This window comes from Hemiscyllium ocellatum, chromosome 3 (assembly GCF_020745735.1).
Source record: "Hemiscyllium ocellatum isolate sHemOce1 chromosome 3, sHemOce1.pat.X.cur, whole genome shotgun sequence".
NCBI classification, from domain to species: Eukaryota; Metazoa; Chordata; class Chondrichthyes; order Orectolobiformes; family Hemiscylliidae; genus Hemiscyllium; species Hemiscyllium ocellatum.
The window spans coordinates 143,239,286-143,252,364 of record NC_083403.1 but is presented as its reverse complement, the minus strand read 5'-3'; the positions used below and the strand labels follow the sequence as shown (position 1 = coordinate 143,252,364).

The window sequence follows — 13,079 nt, the reverse complement described above, 5'->3', positions numbered from 1 at the left end:
CCTGAATGTGGAGCTGGGAGGAGAAGGAGTGCTTTGCCTGGCTCCACACCAGTCCTGTAGACCAATACCAGCTCCACATTGGCCCCCTCCCAATCATTCCCCTAGTCTTCCTGATCGCCCCCCCCTCTCTCAATCAACTCCTTCCCTCCCTCCACAACCCTCCCAGGACCTACCTGAGGACCACTACTAGGGAGGGGGCCAGACCAACCTTTACCCTGTGAAACTAGCGAACTGCCCCCAGATGCCCTGTTGGCGTCTGCAGATCGCTAATGAGACTCTTGTCTCAGGTTTGGATGAACCATGTGACAAATGTCACTGAACTCATCAATTGTGTTACAGCTAACGCCTTGTCAATGCATTTTCTATTTAGACTTGTAGCACAATGTGTTTGTTCTCTGGCCAGAAACATTTGAGAGAGAGAGAGAGAGATAGTGTGTGTGTGTGTGTGTGTAAATATATATATATTTTTATATATATATATAATATATATATATGCACGTGTGGTGAATGTGTTTATTATCCTCTGTGTTTGAGATAATGACAACATTTATCTTTTGGTGTAAAGTTCTGTAACCATACATATGTTACATCTGCATGAATCAAAAACATTCTGGTATGTGAGGAGAGGGCAGGTTGTATCTCTAGTCTGGATGATTTGAACTAGAACCACCTGAGAATAATCTCGGACAGAGTGAACAATACATTGGCATCAATTGAGATTGAATGAGGCATGTAGTATTTGTAGGAGGCCTCATGGTGCAGTGGGTAGCAGGTCTGCCTCTGAACTAGAAGCTTCATTTCAAGTCTCACTCACAGACTTGACACCTAAGGAAGGTGCATTCATAATGTGCTCCACTGCCAACCACTACCAGCTCCTGGGTTGCCTCCACCATGCTCCTTCCATGACTGGGTCCAACTGCCTCCATGTTTCCAGTGGTAGAGGTAAACCACTGGTGAGCTATAACAAGAAGTGGCTTTTGTCTTAAACAAGACGTCACTTACTTTATGATTCCAATCAGGTCCCAAATTATGTCATTAAGGCAGAATATTGAGAGACTTGTGGATATAGGTCTTCACCACAGAAGACTCTGAGATGTTCTATCTTGTCCCACTGACATTGTCAGATTGGGTGGACCTTAAAGCAATCTCCAACATGAACATTTTTGGAATCATTACTATATACAGCCAATCAGGTTCATAATCAACCTGCAGATTCTTCTAACACATGCCAATAGCAGCTATTAAGAGGCAAAGAGATTCCTGGTCTGCCATTTGTTGGGAGTAAAGAGTTGGAGCCTCTCCCAATGCAATGCATAGTACTAAACTACAACATGCCACAGCAACTCAGACTCTGAGTCATCTGTAACACACCATCACATTAGTATTTGTAAGATAGAAAGGAGCAGTAATTTAAATAATTTCTCAGTGAAAATTTGTTCAGCACAACCTTCATCCTCAGCAAACGATTAGAAGAGCTGACCCGGTTTTGCTGATTAATTGACTAATGGTGGAGGGTCTTTGAGATCAGTCATTATCTTCTCAAGGAAACACATCTTGTGAATCTATTGATTCAATTAGATTGTTATATTTCACATAATGAAACGAACATAAATGTTGTTGAACTGCTTAATATTGCTATTTCATTAACCTTAATAATATTGTGCTGATTTATTTTTGGTGTGGAATGACTGCATGATTGTAACATTGTTGATTGAATGTTCTGTGATATCATTAAGATCGTTTTTCTGTTCTTTGGTTCATTCTGTCTGATAAGATCTCAGTTTTGATTTCTACAATAAATAACACTATGAGCTTAACAAATGTGGACCCACATTGAACAATTGATTACAAATATATTAATTTTCCTATTTGACAAATATTAATAGTTTCAATTTATGGAAATAATCCTTTCACTTGAAACTTTTTAACCTGAAACAGAATTTAGACTTGGAGTTTTGGATTGGGGTGTTTTATGTCTCAGTAAAGTGATTAACTCAAGCACAATCTGCACGAAAATCTGAGGCAATTTTAAAAAGTTATATTTTTTTGAAATCATTCTTTTTATAAAAATACACTTCAGTGAATGAAGAAGGTGGATGGAAAACAATGCTTCAGATTCTGTTTATCATACTTGCATAGGAAGTAATCACCATTATAGCAAAGGACTCAGAAACAGAGAGCATTCCCTTGGGCTATGGCAGCTGCAGTCTGCTTTATGCAAATTACAAACCCCAGAAATGGAGAAAAACTCATTTGTGAAGCAAGTTTCCACACACAAGTTGTAAGGTAATACTACAAATCAATGATGGCAGTTACGTAGAATACAGTTGGGTTTTCGACTGAACATGAAAATCCATACAGCGTGTTGCAGTAGCAAATACCTGCTCAGGATGCCGAGCAAGGAACTGCAGTTTTATATCCTGTTAAACCATTCTTAATCCATGTTATGTCAGTAGTTACTGTTCTTGGTTTTTGCACCATGCCATTGCTTTTTAGTTGATGGACAAAACTATGGTCATTTTCCAATGTGGGTGTCAGGCAATTAAATGATTGGCAATATGTTCTTGAATCAGTCTGTAAACTGTAACCTGGAGTCTTTCAAACACATGAACTAACACTGAGGAGGCAAAATTGGTCAATGTCTCAATCAACTCCCCCAGATTAATTAGCTGTTCAGTTTATCTATTTTTATTTGTGGGAACCTGTTACATACAAATTGTGTGTAGAGTTGTTATAGAACAGGAGTAAGTTTCCAATAAAACAACTTAAATATCTGTACACAGCTTGCAAATATCTTTAAAAAGCAAGTTGGAACTATATGAGTGCTAGTCCCTTTTTTGAGGCAGTGGAGACATCAAATCTGAAGATGGGGCAGTCACTTTGTGCAGATACAGTGCAGTTAATTTAGTCAAGGTTTAAATCTAATTAGCAGGTGGATGATGTACAGCCAAAGTTTACAGCTGATTTGCATTCTTTAATAAATGCAATTGCTATCTTTTATTCTTTCCATAAAGCAAAGAATTTCCTAGTCATCAACTGCACTTCAATTGTCAACAGGTTTGAGGTAATAATGTTACATTTGTTGATTTTTTTTCTGAATGTTATCATATATCAGGAAGATGAGGAAGATTACTACCAGTGCAAATGACTGAAAAAAAAGGTACTCTCAAACACTACTCAAATAAAAATTGCATTCTAAGCAGCAAGCTGTAATACTGATAGTCAAGTTTATAATCTAATCTCATAAAGTTCCAGATGGCACTCAAATAACACTCAAACTTGGCAAACACAGTTTATAGTGGCATCTGAACTACTTAATCAGATTATTGCCTTGCAATCATTCTCAGCCATCCAATATCAATATCACTCAGATTGAATTTTAAAAGAATTATATTTTTCATTTGCTGTTGTGAGTGGCAACCATGCCCTTCTGTCACCAATAAGCTCGTAATAAAAAAAACCGTAATAACAAAAATCCTGCAACATACTTCTCCAACTATTTTCATAGGGTTACAAATTTAAATGGAGCAAATCCAAACAGATTGCAACAATGAATTCCTAACTACCAGCAGCCAACTCTCATTTCACAGACTTGTCACATGGTACTGGTAAACATGTATTATATTATTAGAGCTGTTACTTTGATCTGTGAAAAGTTACCTTACCTGTTTGAGGGAGGTGCTCAGAAAAGAACTTTTTTTTACTTCAGAAGCATAAATGTTGACTTATTTCAATATAAAATATACTGTATCTTTAAGGGAAATATTGTAGAACATCCTTCATCTGAAAAGTAGCTTATTTGAATATAGAATTACAAATATTTTTAAATTTTAATTTGTTTACAGAAAGCTATTTCACTGTGGTTTCTTGAAATATCTTGAAATTTAATTAAATTGCATGTGATGTGCATGAAACTGGTAAGTTTCAACAAAATTAATCCAACCCATAGAATGATCGGTGCAAGAAGAGTGCCAAATGATTAGTGTCTCACTAGTGTGTCTCTGCACATTAGTGCATCTGCACACACTCACTAATTCTCACACTCACAGCCTCATTCAGGCACATTCACTGAAGCACGCTACACACATTCTTATCTTCAAAAATTAGCAGGGGGAACTATTTGACATGATATTTGCATGACAAAATAGAAAAGAGCTGTCACCACTGACATATATAATGGTCAAGGTTGAGATCAATTGCAAATCCATGCAAATGGCTGGAGTTGCACTTGTTTATCAATGATATAATTTTAGCTTCCACACAATGACTGAGTTTAAAACATATGAAACACTGAGGGCAAGTCCTGCTTCTTCAGATGGGGCCTGGAGCAGTTGTTATTAGACTGACCACCTATTGCCCGCCCTACAGTGAAAGGAAACATTGTATAGAGTGGATGGGATATATGATTTATAACGGATGTATTGTTTTATGTTTTTGCCAATATTAGAGGTTCCTGAATGGAATTTATGCTTTTGTGTTCACATCAGAACTGATATTCTGAATTTGTTTTAACAAAGTTGGTTTATTTATTGTCCCAATGAGTGATGCTGAGCAGACTTTCCACTCCAGACTGATACTGATATTAAGAACATCGCATAACACCAAAACTTGTGTTTATAGAGCTTCCGTAGTGAAACAGAAATCCCTTTTGCCAGAGAAAATACGTGAGATCCTTAATGAGTAATTTACATTGGTATTCACCACAAAGGGGGATATAAGGGATATGAGGTTATGAAAAGTTGTGTGAATACTTTCGGCAGGTCTACATAATAAGGAGATTATTATGTTGAGATTCATTAAGATTAGATTCCCCACAGTATGGAAACAGGCCCTTCGGCCCAACAAATCCACACTGACCCTCCGAAGAGTAACCCACCCAGACCTATTCCCCTACCCTATATTTACCCCTGACAAATGCACCTAATACTATGGGCAATTAAGCATGGCCAAATCACCTAACCTGCTCATCTTTAGATTGTGGGAGGAAACCGGAGCACCCATGCAGAGAATGTGCAATATCCACACAAACAATTGCCCAAGGCAGGAATCAAATCTGGGTCCTTGGTGCTGTGATGCAGCAGTGCTAACCGCTGAGCTACCATGCCACACAAGACAAGCTGGTTGTGAGGTAGACAAGTCCACAGAGCCAGATGGGATCTATCCAAGGATACTCTGGGAAGTAAGGGAGGAAATAGTTGGGGCCTTAATAGATATTTTTGCATCCTATTTGGCCTCAGGAAAGGTACCAGAGGACTGGAGAATGGCCAATGTTTTTCCTCTGTTTAGGAAGAGAAACAGAGATAATTCCGATTATTACAGGCTGGTGAGCCTGATGTCAGTAGGTGAGGAATCTGTTGGAGAAGATACTGAAAGACAAGATTTATTCACATTTGAAGGATTTGTTAATGATAGGCAGCATGTGTTTGTGCTGGGAAGGTCATCCCTCACCAACTTGATTGGGTTTTTGAGGAGTTGATCAGAATGATTGGTGAGGGAAGGGCAGTGGATGTTGTGTCCATGGACTTTAATAAGGTATCTGATAAGGTACCTCATGGCGGGCTGGTACAGGAGATAGAGTTAATGGGAACAAGAGTGATCAGGCTAGATGGTTACACAACTGGCTTAGTCATAGAAGACAGAGAGGAGCGGTGGAAGGGTATTTTTCGGAATGGAGATCAGTAACTCGTGGTGTTCCACAGGGATCAGTGCTAGGACCTTTTATTTTGTAAAATATCCAAAATATTGGTGGACTGATGTGTAGTAATTTTGTGGGTGACACCAAAACTAGCCGTGTTGCAGATATCAGGAGGATTGTCAAAGGATACAGTGGGATACAGATAGATTACAGATTTGCACAGAGAAATGGGGGGCAGGTGGAGTTTAAACTGGGCAAATGCGAGTTGGAATTGGCAGAGACCTGGTGGGCACAGAGCCTGTTCCTGTATTGTATCGTCTTGTATCAAACATCTCAAGACATTTAACAGAGGCATTACAGATACCGTTACTGTTACCTAATGCTGCTTCAAACACATATCCATGCTACAAGTCAGACCACTTATTTCAATCTCTATAAACATTGGCAGACTCCATCGCTACATCAGCTGAATGGTGTAAACCCTACCAGTGTTTTAGCTACATCTGCACTGTTCTAGGCTACTCCTTGCTAGCCTGTCATGTGATGTCTTGCTTAAACTTGAGGTGATCCAGAACTCTGCGAGCAGTATCATTGCTCACTCCAGAACCTATTTATCCTTGATTTCTGTGCCCCCTGAACTACCTTTGCTCCAAATTATGCAAAAACCTTGATTTTTCAAACATTGATCCTTGTTTTCAACTTGGTCCATGGCCAGTCCTCTCCATAACAGGAGCAAAGCATTTAGATAGTTTCAGAATAGAATTTAACATCACACTGAATAACATGAATTGGATTAGAACCTGGCTTATAACAAGCAAAAACTGTGAATTTACAAGAAGTTGGGGAGGGAGGGGTGGAAACGTTTTTAAGTTAACTGGATATGTAACAGTTAGTGATCCGAAGCAGCCAAGGAATTGTTGAGAATGTAGCTCGGTTGGGTTCCAGCAGCATAACAGGCTGAGACAGGAAGGAGACGCTTATGCTCGAAACGTCGAATTCTCTATTCCTGAGATGCTGCCTGACCTGCTGTGCTTTGACCAGCAACACATTTGCAGCTGTGATCTCCAGCATCTGCAGACCTCATTTTTTACAGGAAGGAGACGAGCCACAATAGGGAAATAAAACTCAGAGATCCTGAAGGTGACACTAATATGAGGCTGGGAACTCCTCTCAGAGCTGAATGTGATATTAAGGTTGCAGACAGGTTAATTTAACATCAGACTGTTGGCAAGGTTAGGCATGGCCTTGGTGTCTGTAGAATGGAGTTTGGAGCAAAATTGGTAGATGGTTTGCTCAGACAGCTGTGGGTACTGGATTAGTGTCTGATGGTTTAGCAATAGAAGACTCAAGAGAGACAGTGCTGAGGTTGAGCTGGGTGTTGTCAGTGGGCAAGTGTAAACTTGCTTTGTTTTCAGGTGACTCACCGATGATGGAATTTGGATGAGAAATGGGAGGGGACCAAAGATCGATCCTTAGGGACACCGGTGCTTATTGTGTGTCAGCTCAAAGAGGAGTTATTCTCTGGCTCTGGTCAGATAAATCTGAATGGAACAATGTGAGAGCAGCCCCAGCCAACTGCTGACAGTGTAGAGGCACAAGAGAAGGATTGTGTGGTCAACTCTGATAAATTCTGTAACTAGGCCTGAAGGAAGGAGGGTTTACCTTTCTCACAATCAAATAGGATGTCATTTGTGACTGTTTAAAAAATATATACTTTGGCAATATGCCAGAAGGTGAAAACCGGTTGAGTTCAAGCATAAAGTTGAGGGCATGTCTAAACAGCAGAGCAGTAACATCATCAGCAAGTCTTGGGTCAGTCAAACTAAAAACAATATTGGGTTGGGGGTGTAATATTTAAAGAGGTGTCATGTAGATTGTTGAGTAAACTGAAGGCATTTGGAGATGGCAAGCTCACACACAATATAAATGGCCAAGGCTGAAAGAAAATTGGACTTTAAGAGGAAAGGTGAAGGTTTGTGTATGTATGCGATCAGTAGAAGAACCCAGTGGTCAAACCTCCTGTCAGATGCCCGCTAAAATGAGGTGTTGCTATATAAGGTAGTGGTCAGGATGGTGGTTCTCACGGTCTCCCTTGTGCTGTAGTGGGGTTTCCACAATGAGATGCGAGCTTTGCAAGCAGATAGAAACAAGATGCAGTGACAGCACTCTGCATTCTACATTCTTTTCAGAGGCTGAAATGGAGCAAGCCAACAGGTGGATTGTTGACAGTGCATTGCAGCGATGTTCATGTGCTGCACTGCTTGGACCCACCACCTTTGGTTGACAGGTCCAAAGAGAAGCAAACAACAAATATATGGAGAGCTATATGCAAAATGCAAGATTGCTTTTTCACCTGAACCAGCTGGAAGACAGTTTGAACTGGGGAACTAATTGTGGACTGGAAGTGCTGAAGCAAGCAGTTAATGCCCCCTTGGTGCAGCAGCTGCCTTTACTCTGATTGGACGTTCATGCGATGATCTGAATGCACAATCAGCATCTGGCACAGGGCTGGTCAGTTCAGAAAGATTGCAGTTTGGGTGCGCTTTGCCCTTGCATCACAGCTTAAAGAATACACAAAGAAACAGATGGTTTAGTAGATGTCCTGGCTACTGACTGTACACTAATAATTAAGGACAGTGTGGTTTTTCAGTATTGGATTAGCTCCACACAGAGAAAGCTGATTTTGTGCCAATGTATTTTCTCACTCAGTTTCGCCATCATTTTTCACAATGACATAATTGTCACAATGTACTAGAGTATGAAATGATAATGCTGCCTGAGCCATTACTTTCAGAGGTGTAATGTAGGAATCATTCATTTACATTCCTACATTCATTTAATGGAGGAATCAAGAAAGAAAGTTCACCAGCAGATGGGTTTAAAATACTTTCTTGTTTCCAAGTAAATGTTTCCAGTTTTATTAACACATTCTAATGGATATATTTATTCAGTTTTACCCAGCAATATATGCTGATGTGGGCGGCACGGTGGCACAGTGGTTAGCACTGCTGCCTCACAGCGCCTGTAGACCCGGGTTCAATTCCCGACTCAGGTGACTGACTGTGTGGAGTTTGCACGTTCTCCCCGTGTCTGCGTCGGTTTCCTCCGGGTGCTCCGGTTTCCTCCCACAGTCACAAAGATGTGCGGGTCAGGTGAATTGGCCATGCTAAATTGCCCATAGTGTTAGGTAAAGGGGTAAATGTAGGGGTATGGGTGGGTTGCGCTTCGGCGGGTCGGTGTGGACTTGTTGGGCCGAAGGGCCTGTTTCCACACTGTAAGTCTAATCTAATGATGCTGAGCCCCAGACTAGAATCAGTTCAACGATATGAGAAATAGGAATTTGTCATGACCTCCACAGAGACCAATAAGTTTTAAAGAGAAATTCAAACTTCCAGTGAAAGAGTGACCCATCAAAATTTCATGTTCTTAAAAGCTTTTTAATGTATCAAATGGCTAAAACTAAATAGTATTGACTAAATACCATTTACAAGTGTAAGCAACTTATTCTTTAAACTGGTGCCATAAACAATTTCTTGTCATTGATTACACTCCCCAGAATTGCAAATATTTGAGCAAACTGTTCACAGGTGCATGTTTTTTGCAGTGAGTTGCTGATTTACCACATTGTTAAAATTGTTAATGTCTTTATTTAAGATAAAGAGAAACAGGTGATGGCTATTCTTTATCTGAGCGTAATATAACTGTGACATTGGGTGTGGGACAAGAGGCAGTCAAGAATGTCTATGGCCCAAGTGTTCAAGGACCTACCTACTTGTAGCTAAAAATGGAGTGAATCTCATTAAGGACAGGAAAGCAGTCAGAGTTCACTGGAAGGATACTTTAAGAATACTTTGACAGAGACTCAGTCCTAAACATGAGTGTCCTCAACCACGTTCCACAGTATACTACCCTGTCACAATCTCAGCACAATCCAAGGGTGGGTGGCACCGTACCTCAGTGGCTAACACTGCTGCCTCACAGCGTGAGGGACCCTGGTTCAATTCCACCCTCAGGTGGCTATCTGTACAGACATTCTCCCCGTGTCTGCGTGGGTTTTCTCCGGGTGCTGTGGTTTCCTCCCACAATCCAAAGATGTGCAGGTCAGGTGGATTAACCATGGGAAACAAAGGGTTACGGTGAATATGTAAGAGGTGGGTCTGGGTGGGTTGCTGTTTGGAGGGTCCGTGTGGACTTGATGAGCAGAATGACCTGCTTCCACACTTTAGGGATTCGATGATTCTAAGTGCACATGTTGATTAAAAGGCCGTCTAACAGCTCTGAGCCAACAAGGTGTCTGTCACAGGTGGAATTCCTACCGAGGTACAGCAATGACATGAATACATTCCCTCATCTAGAAAACATGCTGCAGATCTCCAAGATACACAATTGTGACCACCTTGAAGGGAGGAGATAAGACCTACCATGGTCTGTTCCTGCCGTCCATGACAGGGAAGGTCATTGTAAGCAGTCTCCTTCCCAATGCCTGAAGAGCCCCTCCTGTAAATCAAATAGCAGAGTGGGTGTGGACAGTGGACAAGTCCAAGGAAATACAGAGAGCAGCAACTGTAATAAATGGCCTTCCTTAACCTCACAAAGGCTTTTGGAATGGTCGGTTAAGAGAATCCTCCTTAAATGTGGCTGTGTGCAGAAACTCATCTTCAGTCTCTGCCCTCAACAGGACAACATAGCAGCCTTGATCCTATCCTTCTGATCCAGTATAGTCTCAATGTATGTGCAGACATCTCAAGAAAAAGCACTTGTGATGCCACTATAAAATGCTGCAAATCGAATGGCAGTGTAATTGTGCCAGTATTAGTTCTTGCTGAGGCCAACATCGCCAGCATTGAGGCACTGGTCAGTGTCAATCAGCTATGTTGGACAGGCACATCATCCATATATCTGACAGAAGACCTCTAAAACAAGCTCCCTGATCCAAGCTGTGTCATAGTAAACAGTCATCAGAAGGTCTGAGAAATGCCTCAAAGGCACCCTTAGAGTTTCCTTGAGAAGTACAACATCCGAACTGACTCACGGGAATCTCTTGTCCAGGATGACCTGAACTGGAGAAGCAGCATATGCCAAGGTGCTAATCAGCTTGAGTATCTACAACAGGTCCAGATGGAGGCCAAGTACAAACAGTGAAGGAGTGTGGGTATACACCAGGATCTCACCCAGCTGTCACTTTAAACAGCAGCTGTTCCACCTGAGGCACAGCGTGGGAATCCAGCTTTGGACCCACGACACCAGAGTGAAGGAATGTCATCCTTTGTCATTGCCTAAGGAGAAGAAGAGATGAGAGAGGTAAGACTGAAGAAGTCAGCAAACTCTCACCGCACAAGAGAAGAGGCATATTGGTTTTCATTTCAGCCTCTCTGTTAGGTTTGGAATCTATTTAGAGTGGTAGCAGAGGATGGTTGCCTGAAGTGGAGATTAGGAATCAAGTTTTTTTTTCAGACAGAATCAGAATTATTTTGGAGGTGAATGGCTGAAACTAAGCACAGAGTGTCAGGGTAAGATTTCTTGCTGATGTTTTGTGAAACTCAGCCTTATGAACAATGTGAAGATGGGTTATGTCATTACCAAGAACAAAGCAAGACATGGCCTAAATGCTTTCAAGTCCTACCAGAAGCAAGATCAGATGTAGAGCATTGTGAGACCTAAAATTTCAACAATTGGATACTGAAGAAGGTTAGGAAATTCTGTTAAACTTTATAAGTATACCTAATAAATACACAGGAGGCAAAGTCAAACTTTGAAAAATTTAGAATGCTGGATGGATATTCTGTTGAAGGATTTTAAACGGAATTTAACAGGCAATATGTAAAATTGCAAAATTTGGACTTGAAGATTTCTAATTCAGTGGCTGCCTTTAATTTGCTGGGGTCACGCAAATGTACAGAACTTGGGGGGGGGGGGGGGGGGGGGGGATCCCTGGAATTAACTGGAGTTAGATTTTCAGAAAGAAATATTCTTTTGAAAATCTTAAAGGAATTCCTGGGAAAAAATTATTTCCAAATTAGTGGGAAAGTGTTTACATCCAGCAGCTTTCCTGAAACCAATGGGACATTCTGCAGGAACATAGGAAATGGATGATGCCACAGTGGCAGCATTTTAAAATCTTCCAGCAATGGGGTGCATGCATTGATGTGAAAGAAGGAACATAACCAAAAGAAGTGAATGTAAAGACATTTTTTGGCAGCCTTGACAAACGATTGGAATCACAGGATTGCCCAAGGAATGGTCAATAGATGCCTTAGATATGACTCTAAATATCATTATACAATGTGCTGTGCTGAACAGGAATACGAGGGTTTCAAAACGATGTACAATACAGAAGGCTCCCAAGGAGAGGGCAGTACCAATCGGGTAGAAGGAATGTTCTGGTCACAAGAAGCCTGGTAATAAATATTCCAGATGCAAATACATGCAGCTGTGCTGTGTTTGACAATGGGTGCCTTAAATCCCACCCATTGTTTATGCAGTGCTGAAAATGTTGCCTGGATTTTCTTAAATCATAATTATCGAAGCAAGGTTTGAGAGAATTTGAGAGAAAAACAAGTTGCTGGAGAAACTCATCAGATCTGGTTGTCTCTTTGGAGAGAGAAATGAAGTTAACATTTCAAGTCCAGTGACCCTTCATATTATGAATTTATGGGATCTGAACAATGAATAGAAAGGGTTGAGGAACTGTGCACTTCACACACACATGGGCTGGTCAATGATGAGGAGCAGATTAGAATTAGCAGGTAAAGTGCTGATTGAAAATAAAGGCAGTGATATTGAAGAATAGGATAAAGAGATTTGTCCTACAGGACAACTACCGAAACTTGGCATGAGTCACATTTATACCAGAAGGGGCTCATGAAAGAGGGATGTTACCACCAGCAAAACTATCAGCAAATACAAGCACTGGCTAAGCAAGGTGAATGACAGAAAATAAGATCCGCAACTTAACAAAATGAGGTAAAGAGCTGGAATGCCAGAAAACAGAATGTGAGTTCTGAAAGTGCACCCAGAGGTGAGGACATTCCCAGGAATGAATCACGGCCTGGTGAAAAGAACTTGGACCATGGAATGGGAAAATCTTATGCTAATCCACAACAGGAAAGGAGGGCGAGTAGAGATTGTCGTTTCACAATAATAAGGACAGGAAACAGGCCAGGAATACTATGGGATGGACAGAAAACCTTATGGATAAGAGGTTTAAGTGGCAATGATCAAATTCAAAGGTAAAATTGATAAAAGATGGCAAATAAAAAGCTGCAAAGAATTTGCTGTTCACATTGTGGTGCAAGATAGGGGATAGCCACCTGATTACAGAGATGGATATGCACAAAAAAACAAAGTGATCCCTGATGGTACATATAAGGATAAGCTCTGAAGTTTAAAGAGAGATTTCATTATCAGTGTAGTAGAGTTGAAATTGTCTTAACTCTCTTAGAAA

The 13,079-nt window shown here is 40.9% G+C and overlaps 1 protein-coding gene across 10 annotated transcripts in view; it reads left to right on the top strand.

Annotated features, from left to right (window-relative positions):
* dnmt3ab (DNA (cytosine-5-)-methyltransferase 3 alpha b) overlaps positions 1-13,079 on the top strand; it is a 608,585-nt gene that overhangs the window by 137,066 nt on the left and 458,440 nt on the right. The window lies entirely within an intron of this gene.